Source organism: Equus przewalskii, chromosome 18 (assembly GCF_037783145.1).
Source record: "Equus przewalskii isolate Varuska chromosome 18, EquPr2, whole genome shotgun sequence".
NCBI lineage: Eukaryota > Metazoa > Chordata > Mammalia > Perissodactyla > Equidae > Equus > Equus przewalskii.
In genome coordinates this window covers 24,814,300-24,826,778 of record NC_091848.1, presented here as the reverse complement: position 1 = coordinate 24,826,778, position 12,479 = coordinate 24,814,300, and the positions used below count along the sequence as shown (strand labels likewise).

The 12,479-nt window shown below is 51.8% G+C and overlaps 1 long non-coding RNA gene across 1 annotated transcript; it reads right to left on the bottom strand.

The window, feature by feature from the left end:
* Window positions 1-391: 391 nt before the first annotated feature.
* On the bottom strand, window positions 392-11,319 carry LOC139077006 (uncharacterized). The gene is made up of 2 exons (XR_011529114.1): window positions 11,250-11,319; window positions 392-497 (listed from the first exon to the last, which is right to left on the bottom strand). It is a non-coding gene; the product is annotated as an uncharacterized lncRNA (long non-coding RNA).
* Between the last annotated feature and the right edge of the window lie 1,160 nt (window positions 11,320-12,479).

Sequence of the window (12,479 nt, the reverse complement as noted above, 5' to 3'; positions counted from 1 at the left end):
TTCCTTATCCATTCATCCATTGATAGACACTTGGTTGCTTCCATGTCTTGGCTATTGTCAATAATGCGGCAGTGAACGTGGGTGTGCATATATCTTTTCCAGTTAATGTTTTTGTTTCCTTCAGATAAATACCCAGAAGTGGAACTGCTAGATCATATGCTAGTTCTATTTTAATTTTTTGAGGAACATTTATACTGTTTTCAAAGTAAGCTTATTTTTTAAGATGCCAGCCTGTCTCAGCTCAAGGGAACTTGAACTAGAAGTTGAAAGGAGTGATCTTGTGCTCTTGGGAGCCAGCATGGTGGTGACATCAAATATCAGAGAAAGAAACCCCTCTTTCCATCCTGTGAAAGACGGTGCTCGGGAGATCCAAGTTCAGGTCACGTTGTCAGCCACCGCTCCCAGCTGGAGTTTCTCCTTCCAGTATTTTTCTGGGTCACACTTTGGAGTGTTTCTATGTGTTTCTTTTCACAGAGAAGACATTTCACATAAAACTCCTGTAAGAAAAAAGGACCAAGACTAAACATTGAGAACTTCCCTCCTCCAACCTGAGGGAGAGGTCCCAAGAAATGGCTGGGAGTCATGGTTGGGACTTTGATAACTTGTCGCTCTATGGATGCTGGATCCCGTTTATTGTCTGTCTGCCAACACTTCCAGGGGTCCCCACATCAGCCTGTTGTGCACCAGGGGTCTTGCTGGAGAAGTGGGTGGGCAGGCAGGAGACCCACAAGATGGGGTCTGTTTCCTGGCTGAACTAAGGAGAAATGTTTATCCCTCACCTCTGGGCCTCTAATGAATTCTGATTCAAGCCACACAGGCCTAGGAATCGATAGTTTTAATCATTTCAAAAACTAGCCCCACTCTGGGTAAAATTACAATGCACAAGAAGCTCAATGGAGCTTAAAGGCCACAACCTCATTATCATTTCATTAGACTCACATTTCAGCAAGATGGAAAGAAATGTTCTCACACGCCACCCCCTCCCACAGCTACCCTCTCCTCCCCTGGCCCTGTGGAATAACTCCGGAGGACAGCGATGGTTTACAACAGCTGTCAGCTACGAGAGCCACTGGCCCACTCCCATCATGCATTCGGCCCAAGGAGGAAGCTCGGCGCAGTCGCTGGAGACCTCAGCGCAAATCAGCGCAAATGCCTCCCAAATCAAGTTTGCAATCCTGGGAAGTTTAGTAAAAACAACCCTGCTGTCAGTTTGGCTTCTCACAGCTGGAGGGGTCAAGTCATCAACACAGTATAAACCCAGGCCAGCAGAACCTTGTCCTGCCCTGGGCCCCAGACGCCCTCTGGGAAGCAAAGGGTTTGAAAATGTCTTAAACTTTTCCAGTTTGTTTATTTTCCAATGTTTAATGATATTGTCCATGCGAGGAGCAGAGCCTCAGCTCCTGCTAACAATTAAAGAGGTTTTCTAATTTAGGAGAAAATGTGATTTAAAGAGAGAGAGAGAGAAGGAACTTGCACAGGAAGTAAAGCAAATAATTCGTATTGAGAACATGCACACAGAGAAGCCTTGGGTTGAGAAGACTCTGCCTAGATGGGGAGCACACAGCATGAGAGCTATTTAGCGGGACTGAGCCGACCAGGGGGCAATTCAAGCAGGTTGGCAAATGTCTGCTTCTCTAGTCCGCCTCTGTCGTGCATTACCACACCACTGCCACACCCAGACGGTTTCATGACTGTGGCTTGTATCTGTGACCCAGGTGTCCACGGCCCTCACCATCCCATAAGTCCAGGTGGGTTCCCATCAATGAAATTACCAGATTTCCCTGCCGCTTGCTCCCATCTACCAGAGGTTCACTCTGTGATTTGGAGGACCCCTTGGGAGCACCCCACTTGTGCTCGTGAATGGGACTGCCATCGAGAGTGGATGCCCTGTCTTAGCAAATGTTTGCTCTCCACACCCTGTTTGTTCTCTGATGCTGCGCAGCCTGCAGCCACTCCAAGGTGGGCCTTGCTGCTGGCATGCCCTGTAAGATGCTGCTGCCCAGGCCCAGGGTGTTGTCTCGAAGCTCCCCAAAAGGGCAGCACTGCCCACTTGGTGTCCTCAGTGTACTGGAGCCTCATGGTGTCCTCTTCCCTTCCCCCTACTCCGTCACACCCTGTCACCAAATGGGATTGCTCTCTCTGAGTCTCACAGGATCCCTGATGGAAATAGCCCCTTCGGCGTCTCCTGAGGCTTCTCTCCCCACAGGACTCAGATGCGAGGGTAGTGGGCAGGGGTGTGGTGGGGTGTACGTCCCTCCACTTCCCTTTCCACCCCCACTGCTCATAGATGCCTGGGCCCCACACTTCCCCAAACCCAGCAGACACGTCTGAATCCCGTGGCTAGGAAGAATTTAGGCCAAAGTTGGGATCGCTACTCCCTGTCCTCAGACCAGTGGTTCTCAACCTCGGCTGCGTAATAGAATCACCTGGGGAGCTTTTTCAACTCCTATTGCCAAGGCCACACCCCAAACCAAGAAATCAGAATCTCAGGGCATCAGTAATTTTTAAGTTTCCCTGGGCGATTCCAACGTGCAGCCAAGATTGAGAACTACTGTCCTAGAGGGAGAAAGGAAGGGAGGGGTGGTGGAAGGGAGGTCACAGACAAAATTGAGGGCCCTTTTTCTGTGATGGAAGGGACCTGAAGCAAGCCAGACCTACTGCCACACCCCGGGACACACACACTGAGAAAACCTAATGATTCTTTTGCCAAACCTGCCAGTGACTCGTACTGCTGTTGTCAGTATCTCTTTCAGCTGAGTCAACGTATTGGGAGAGTCAAAGAAATGTGCAGTTCAGACCTGCTGGCACCCGAGGTGCCTGGAGGGAGGAGGCCTTGTCAGTGGCTGTGGCCAAGAGAGACAGAACCCTGCAATTGACAGCACTCGGGAGAGCTCTGATCTAGCCCTGTGTAAGTTTCCAAACCTCCCAGGACAGCAGGCCATCTGCTCCAACAACAGGTGTGACCAGGGACTGGCCTACGTTAGTTTGGGGCACAGAGTTCATTCACTAACTCATTCATTCATTCATTCCTTTGTTCATCCGCTCACTAGCATTCACACATGTCAGAGCTGTGTATAAGGGACCTTAGATATCATACGCAGCCTGGTGGTTCCCAGGCTTTGTTTTTAGCTGAGGAATGCTGGCATAAGTGAAACCGTATGGAAGCATAAACAAATACAGGGGAGTTGCTCTAGTTAAAGCAGGATAGGGGGCCCTGGGTCTGGCCCACTCACCTCCCTTCTCCTAAGGGGGCTTCACCAGATTCTTCTGTTTCAAGAAGAAACAGGGTTTGGAAGCCTCTCTTATAAATAAGGACACTGAGGCACAGAGTAGGGTGGTGCCTTGCCCAGAGTCAAACAGATTTCATCCAACAAATTTTACTCTGCTGGGTATGAGAGAATACAGAGCTAAGTAAGTCACAGTCCTTGCAAAATGGAGGGGCTTACAGCATAGATTACTACCTCCACTCAGATGCCGATCCAAACGCCCAGGTTAATCAGGAGACCTGCCTCTCTCAGCTTTGTTTTCTGAAGAAAGCCCTTCCTGGGTTCTTCTCAAGCACATGGGGCTTGGGGGAGCTGTGGCCTTGTCCTCCGGAGCCCACCAGGTCTAATTCGTGTTCAGCTGGGATGCACATTGCCAGCACCACTCCAACTATCCTGGGTGTTTCTTGTTGTTATATATTTTGAATATCACACTTGGATTCCACTATCCAAGTTCCCCAAGTGTAAGAACCAGACAGTAACAGAAAACATCAGTAACTAGATCAGCGCTACCTGCCTTCTCACTGCTATTATTTGCACCAGATCTACCTGAGATCTCTTAGAAAAAGGGGAGACCGTTCTCTTCATGGGTGACTTTCTGGGCACGGTCTTCCTGAAGATGCATCCTGAGCAAAGGGTAGCCAAGCAGTCTTCTGAGATGGAGTGAAAGCCACACAGTGCCTCAGGACAAAGGCGGGCAATCCCTAGCCTTCCAGTTGCCAGCAGTGCTGTGTGCATGCAGGGCAGGCATTTCTCAGGTCTGGAGTTGTGTGTGTAGTGGATGCTGTCCCTCCCCATGAATGCCCTTGGCTGAAGGGAGCTGTTGTGCCTAAGTTATGCCCCTCCCAGGTGGCACAATGACCCAGTCCCATTGCCTAGATGGGGGAACATCTTTGAAGGGCCACCCAAGCTTCAGAGTGCCCCATGGATCCTCTGAGGCCTGTGACAACACCACTGCCGTACGACCTCTCCCTTTGCCAGGGCTGCTTCCATGACTCCCTTACAGGGGTTGTTCCACGAGCATTCCCCAGTTAACCTGCTGCACATGGGTCTTCCTCTCAGAGTTTGTTTCCTGAGGAACCTGACCCTCAACAGTACACATCCACAAAACGAGGGCAATAATGCCTACCTCTCCGAGCTATTTTGAGGGTCAAGTGAGCTCATTGTTTTTGCGAAATTTCCTCTCTAACACAGTGCTTGGAATATAGTAAATGGTCAGTACACACTTGTTTACTTCCTCCCTCTCTCCTTTCTTTCTTCCTCCACGTGTGTTTATAGATTTATAGTGAGTGTTCTCTCTCCTCCGAGGAAGACACCTGGCTCTCTGTTCATTGGCAGAGCAGAAGTGATTGACGCATTCCAAGCTCAGTAAATGTTCGATCCTTTCTTTGTGTTCAGGTGTTCTACGTAGCTCTACCCACCCCTCATACCTACACACACACGGGGTATTGCAGAATCCTGCAGTCTCTGCAGCTTTACACATCACAACACACAATCAGAGAATTACTTGTGTAGAGACCCGTGTACTGAGTAAGACATCTCAGGAGGGAGAGATTATTTCCTGGTGGTGGAATTAAGGAGGTCATCATGAAGGAGGTCATGTTTGTCATAGGTTTTGAAGGATGGATAGAAATCCAGCAGGCAGAGAGGGTGGAAGTGGCTTTCCAGGCCAGGGGAATGACATGGCGGTCAACTGTGGAGTTGGGAAAACACAAAGCATGTCTAGGCAAGTCCTACCATCTTGGTTGAAGATGGGATTTTGTAGAGGAGGCAGATGGGGAGGAGCAAAGGATGGGAAGACCGTTTGGGACCTGACTGGGTGGGGCCTTGAATACCAAGCCGAGGCTGGAGGTAGTGGGGCCCCACTGACAATTTATGAGAGTGGGGAGAGCTTCAGGAAGGTCAGTCATGGAACAGATTGAATGGGAATGATGCTAGGGGTCAGAGAACTGCTGCAGAGGCTCTGGTGATAGGCAGGGCTAGAGAGGACCCCACACCTAGCTGGCGGATTGGCGGGTCAGGAGGGCAGGAGCCCTAGGGTAGAGCGCTGACCTCTTTTTCAGATCACTGCTACTGTTAAAACCTTCCGGGGCAAACTGCGCAAATACCCTCAGCTCCTGATCTGAGAATGAACAACAAGTGAGCTCACTCCACAACAATTGTTTGGGGAAGTGAAAAAGGAAACTGACCTCAGTATAAGGGTGCCTGACTCACTGTTTCTGAGTGACCTTGTACAGGAAAATTCTCTGAGCCTGCTGCCAGTCACCTCCTCTGTCCACACCTTGCCTCGTAAGAATGTAGACACCAAAAGAGAGTCCATGCACAAAACACCCAGAGAAACTTCTAGAAACAGGACAGACCCAGCCCTACTTCTCCACTCTGTAAGCCCTGGGGCAAATCATTTAACACCTTTCTGGGTCTCAGTTTCCTCATCTATAAAATGATAATAATAACGATCACCACCCATTTGTGGGACTTTTATGAGATCAAATAGCCTAATAAACGTGGAGGAGCTTAAAGCTCTTTGGAAGCGGGTGCTAAAGACATGCAAGATGTAATTGTCGATGCTGTTATGTAATTGGGTGTTACTATCGCCACCGCCGCTGTAGCCTTGTGCATCTCTTTTTCCTGAAGAGCCCAAACACTGTTCACGGTGTTCTTTTTTCACGAATAGTTCTCAAATACCTCCTCTTGTTTAGAGGTGAGCCTTACAGCCGAAGCCTCCACAGATACTGCCTACCTGAAATGGACCTTGAGTCAGATCCTACGAGACCCAGGAGAAGCGCCTGACTGAGAGCACCCTGGAGAGGTGGCGAAAAAAGATGAGTCAGCCCTGCTCATCTGGGAAGCTGCCGGTGGCTCCATCAGGGAAAGGCAGGTGAAGGTGACTCAAGGTGGGACTTTCTGGGCACAGAGGAACTGTGATCGCTCATCCCTCCAATTCCCCCAACTCCTCGGCTGCATCTATCCAGATCCTGCCCGCCTCCCCATCCTGGTCCACCTTCTGGTCCCACTGCCTGGAAATCTGACAGTGCAGCTGATGTGACTCCCCAGCCGTGTGACCTCAGTTTCCTCATCTGTAAAATGGGTCTGATAATCTCTGAGCTGCCTGCCTGACAGGGCTAATGTGGGGGGGGGGGGTCCCATGGGCTGAGGATTTGAGAATGCTTGGTGACTATAAGCATGGTGACTTTACCTTGTACCAAGGTAAAGAGCTGTTTGAGGGGATCTTTCAAGGGTAGGTTTTAAGATGATTTCCTGCCCAGGGGCTGTGGGGGCTGAGGGCTGGGGGCTGCTCTGAAGTGGCTATGAGAGAAGTTTTAGGGCGATCCTGGGATGCCAGTTCCTTCCAGACCCAAAGGTCCAAAGCCGGGTAGAAAGTATTTCCTGGACATGGGTATTCAAGAGAATATCTCTTGGTGTTCTGATACAAGGGCACTCCCCCTCAAAAACCCCCACAAAACCACGAGACCAGGACAGTGTGGGAGTCACCATCTTCCATCAGCCTTGGCTCTTCCCAAGTGTCTCTGGACTGTCTGGACAGGGTCATGGGGCTGGCCTGGGACAGTGACACCCACCCACCCAGACCACAAAAGAGCATGGCTGGGAGATGGCAGTGTCCCTCTAATTGGGGAGAAGTCAGAGCGGAGCTACCAAGAAGTTATAAGTCTCCTTCCCAGGGGCATGCCCTGAATGGAGAAAGGGAGAGAGCCCAGGCAGCAAAGTGCCCAGTCCCCCAGGGCAGTGGGCGTCCAGCAGGAACAAGGGCAGGGCCAGGGCAGGGCCCACGTGCTGTTTTGGCTTGGATCCCCTGTTCACAGGTTGGGGGGAGAGCAAACAGGTTAGAGTTCTCCAGGGGAAGTAGCCTAGGAATAACCCACATCGTCACAGCCCTTTGTGGCTTCTCGGGAGGCTGGGATAGGGTTGACAGGTTGGGGGACCCCAAAGTCCCTGAAGCAAGGACAAGTTCTCCATGTCCACAGAGAAGGTTTAGACCATCGGAGACTCTGTCTCTGGCCCTGCTGTTAAGTGTTCCCCAAACTCAGATGATTTCCTAACTCATCAGCTTGGGGTGTAGGGCTTTCCTTTAACTTGACCCCTCCTAGCCCTCCACCCAGCTCTGATCACACTCCCAGACTCAGCCTGCCAGTCTGACCCGCATGTTGAGGGCCCTCCATAGGCGCACTCTCCCTCCTTGGTGTAGTTGACACTAACATGGACTCTGGAATCAGACGGTCTGGGCTCAAGTCCCAGGTCTATCACTCACCAGCCATGTGACCTTTCTGGGCTCCACTTCGCCATCAGTATTTGGGGATAATAGTAGGACCCATCTCAAAGCCTTGTTTTAAGAGTTAAATGTATTAACAAAGCGCTCAGCACGGTGCTTGCCACCCAATAAGCACTCCATCTGTGTTGGCTCCCTTTGAAAATCCCACCCAGTGCCTTTGCAAGACAGGGCTTCTGATCTGTTTTTGAAGGCCTTCCTTGATTGCTCTCTGCTCCGCGCCTTCCTCCGCAGTGGCACTGTCCCTTGCCACGCTGGCTTTCTCCCTGCTCCCTGGTCACGTGGTAGCTTATGTAGCTCCTGGGACAAGCTAACCAGCATTCATCCTTCTCGGGAACCCTCAGGCTTCCACGTACCTGGGCTTGAGAGCCTTCTCTACAAAGCTGTGTCCCTCACATCTTTCAAAACTCTGCTCAAAACACACATCCTTCATGGAAGATGGCACAGCAGGAGAAGCTTAAGTTCTGGGCTCAGACAGACCTGGGTTTGAATCCTAGCTTAACCTATACCAGCTGTGTGACCTTGGGCAAGTTACCTAACCTCTCTTGGTCTCAATTTCCTGATATGTCAAATGAGGTAAGTATCTCTCCATCATAGGATGAAGGAGAGGAGAAAGTGAAACAACAGCCTCCAGATGCCTGGTGCGGGGCTGGGGGCAGTACCAGAACATAGTAGGTGCTCAATAAATATTTCCCTCCCCTCTGCTCTGCGCTACTCTGATTGCACAGGCTCTTCTCTGCACTCCAGTCCTCAACAATCTTTACAGCCACACTTCGCTTACTCCTTGCGTGTTCCTGGATGTTTATCATGCAGCGGTTACTCTCCATTCAGTCAGCGTTTCTTGGGCATTTACTCTTTGTCTGATGCTGTGCTAGGCCCTGGGGATGACTGTGACAAAATCCTTGCCCTGAGGGACTCCTAGCAAATCGAAAGAGTCGAATATATGTACAGCTAATCCTGGGGTCTTGTGGTAAGTGTCACGGTGGGGCATGTATACTAGATCACTAGATCAGGGCCTGTGGAGTGACTAACACTGATTTTGGCAGTCAAGGGCCTTCAATCCAACTCAGCGAGTGTTGAATGAGCCCATGCTGTGCACCAGGCATGGGACTAGGCACTGGGGCTTCAGGATGAAGAAGGCTGTGCCTCTCTCCTCAAGGAGTGCAGGGTCCAGTGGGGAAGACAGACAAGAGGATGTAAGGATTATACCATGTGGAATGTGCCCATGTGCTCAGGGTGCTGTCATGCGACAGGGGGACAGCTGAGGATGGGGTCAAGGAAGACTTCCTGGAGGAGGTGGCATCTAAGACTTGAGGGATGAGTAGGAATTGACTAAGCAAAGTAGGGGTGGAAGTTCTCTCCAGGTGGAGGGAAACAGCTTGTGCAGAGTCTGGGAAGGAGTGAGGCCAGTCAGAGGGCTCAGGGAAGTATAAGCACGTCTATACAGCTGGATGCATACTAACAAGCTCTGAGCTTCTGGCAATCTCTTCATCTCTTCTCTTTCTTCCTCCAACATCCTTTCTCCGGTCAGACACCTGAGCCCCAGCTCCAGGGGCCTCCTTTTCCCTGAGGCTTCAGCCCCTCTGGTGTCCTAGCTCAGGAGCCATGCAGTCCAGGTTCTTCCTAAGGGCCAGGGAAGCTTCGGAAGGAAAATTTGGAGGGGAGACCCTTGGTGGGTACTCAGGCTGAGCTGGAAAAAGAAGAAATCCCCCCGCCTTTCCCCATGCGAGGACAGTGACTGATGGTGGGGCGAGCCTTGGGTCGTGGCTAGTCCATGGTAACAGCTGCTGGATATCAGGAAAGAACCTGTTTCCTCAGCTAGAGCCGCCCACCCCCAGCCCCCTAGCCTCCCTGCTTTGGGTCAGGTCTCAGGCCCCTGCTCCTCTCAAGTCAGTTCCTGCTAAAGTGGTCAAGGCGAAGGTCCCCTCGCCCTCCTGGAGTCTTACCACGCAGCCAGCAGGCCGCAGAGACTGCCGGCACACCCCATATGTGCTGAGGGACATGCAGGCACAGTCACCACGCTCCCTCCCACGTGCACACACTCCCACGTGCACACACTCCTCTCCCACACGCGAACTCACAGTGCCCACGCTCACACACACTCTCACGCCACTCACCCAGGCATCTGCTCATAGACACACACACACACACTCGCTCACCAGAAGGTCACAGCTTGCCTCTGTTCCACAAGCTCCCTTTGGGGAGGATCAGCCCCTCAGAAGGTTCTGGGCCTCCAGCCCAGGGACAGATGTCCAGCCCTGCACCAGAAAACCCCAGCGTCTTGCTGACAGGGTACCAAAGGGTTAAGAGAGAACATTTCCAGGGAGTTTGCCTCTTAATCAACACAGTTAATTCTTTTCCTTTTACAAACATAAATTCTTGGCAGTCAGTAACTAAGAAAGAAAGGGGTAAAAAAAAAAAACCTTAACCCAACATTAGTCAAATCTTTGCCTCTTCCTATTTTTTTTTTCCAAGTTAAAACCCAGGGGAATTCAAAGCAATGAGAGAAATCCCAGCCCAGATGGAATGTTTTTGCTAATATACGTCTGCAAGTTATTTAAATGTATGTTTAAGTGTGCATGTGTGTGTGTGTGTGTGTGTGTGTGTGAGAGAGAGAGGAGGGGTGAATATGAGAGCAAGCAAGTCTGGCTGAGTGGGGTGCACGTGTGTATGTGTGTGTGTGTGTGTGAAGGAGAGAGAGAAGGAGGGAATATGAGAGCAAATATGGCTGAGGAGTGTGTGTGTGTGTGTGTGTGTGTGTGTGTGTGGACTGGAGCAGACAGCAGAGCAGAGGAATCACCAGTCTCTGCCTGCGCCCCAGCTGTCCTCTGGCCTCGACTCTCCTGTCTAGACCTGAAGCAGGGCAAGATCATTACCGTCCCAGGACTGTCCTTGTCCTTCAATCTACGGTCTCCTGGGACAATAGCCCCTGCCCCTCAGCCCCAGGGTGGCCTCCATGACACATTCTGCTAGTGATAACCCACCTACATACATTCTCTTGCCCTTCTTTCCTGCTTACCCAGAAGATCTGGGGCTGGGGGTTCCAGGCCTGGAGGAGACGGACAGTGTGAGGGTGAGGCCCCCCTCACAGAGCCGCCCCTCCAATGGCAGCCTGGACTGGAAGTAGGGCCTCAGCTCTATCGCTGGCATCTGGCTATTCCCTCCTAGAGCTCTCAGGATCTTCAGACCTTCATGCTATTCTCTCTCTACCTTTGACCCTCACTCCCTCGGAATCCCCCCAAGATTACAGGCCTGACCCCCACCCACGGACTCCACCTCAGCCCGGCTCCCCACCTCCACCCCAAGAAACCCTCCCAGCTGGGTTCAAGGTGCTGGGGCTTTGCAGATAACCCCTTCAGCCCCCCACTGCCCCTAGCTCCCTCTCCACTGCTCCCTCCTGAGCCGACTTTAATTCTTTTAATCTTTCTTCTGAAATCACTCCTCTGGCCCCGTAATCAGCTGTGCGGGTTCCAACTTCCTGATTTCCAGGGGGAGATTAAGCAGCTTTCCCCATCTAAAGGCACTTTGGATGCCTGGGCCACCCCATGGGCTGGCTAGGCCCCTCTCTGGCGAGGGGCCTGTTCTCACTCTTCCAAGCCCCGGCCCACCCTGAGTCCTGGGCCTTCCACGCAGAACTTCCCAGGCCCCCACCCTGCCCCGGCCCCCCAAAGATTCCAGCCCTCCCATCGTTACCCCTTTACCCAGAGACTCAGCGTCTCCAGCCGGGCTCAGAGCCTGGAGTCCACAGCTTCCTCTATCACCAGCTCTTGGGGAGGGAGTGGGGGCGGTGGGGGGGTGGGGTGGGGATGGGGCAGTGCTCAGGGCCTGGAATCTGCAGAGAGAATCCTCAGTCTGGTTGCTCCCCCTCCCCCACCTCCTTCCCCTTTGGCTTCTCCGCTCTTCCCACCCACTCTTGCCCTCAGAGGCCCTTTCTCTGAGAACATGGCCATCTATGGTCTCCCGTGGCTGATGAGAGGACAAGGCCGACCAGCTTTCAACTCTCTGAGAGTGTATCATCTACTCTGCTTCTCTTCTGGAGCCACATCAGGACCTGGTGCTCAGCTGAGCCCTGGCTCAAGTTAGAGCAAAACAGGGTCAAGGTCATGGACTGAGTGGAAGGAGACTATCAGAGAGGGCACAGAGCAGGAGAGAGATTCTAAGGGAAAGTAGAAATCAGTTTTGGATTATATGTTGTTTGAGCTTGCCTTGATATGTAGCTAGGGGATAGTGGTAGCTTCCATCTGACTTTCAAGGTGGAAGAAACAGTTGCCTAAAAGGTAATACCCAAGATAGAAAGAGGGAAAGAAGATATTCTGTGGGAAGTGTCCTGTAATGCCACCTTGTCAGGACTACAGTTTCCCTCTGAAATGGGCAGGGTCCTGGGGCCTCCACACATCAACACTGGCTTCCTGAGGCCTGAAGATGCCAGGAGGACTCTTCGGTCTGTCTTGGACGGAGGGCTTCAGAGAGTCTATGAATCTCCTGACATTGTATGCAAAATCTTGTGGTTAGGACAGTACTATGGGGAGAACCTCCATGGCCTCAATCATGTTCTCAAAAGGATCTCTCTCTCCAAAAACTTAAAAGCCACTAGAGGTTAACATGAAGGTGACACAGGAGGCTGGCCAGAGTACCCAAAGGACCAGGCCAGAGTGGAGCCAGATGACCTCTGGCTGAAACAAACAGACTGGATCAGGCTCAGGCAGTAAGTACTGTGAGTCTGAGGAGGTGACCGTCAATTGTAGCTGGGTGTGGGGTGGGGGGCAGTGCGGGGCAGTGTGGGGGTGGGGTTCCCGGAGATGACCCGGGTTCCTAGAGACCTCATCTTAAAGCAGATCTCTGCCAGGTGAAATCCCATGGCTCACATGACACACCACCACAGGGCTAAACTGTTTGTTGATCTTATCTGCTGGGGCCCTGGCAGGTAGCAG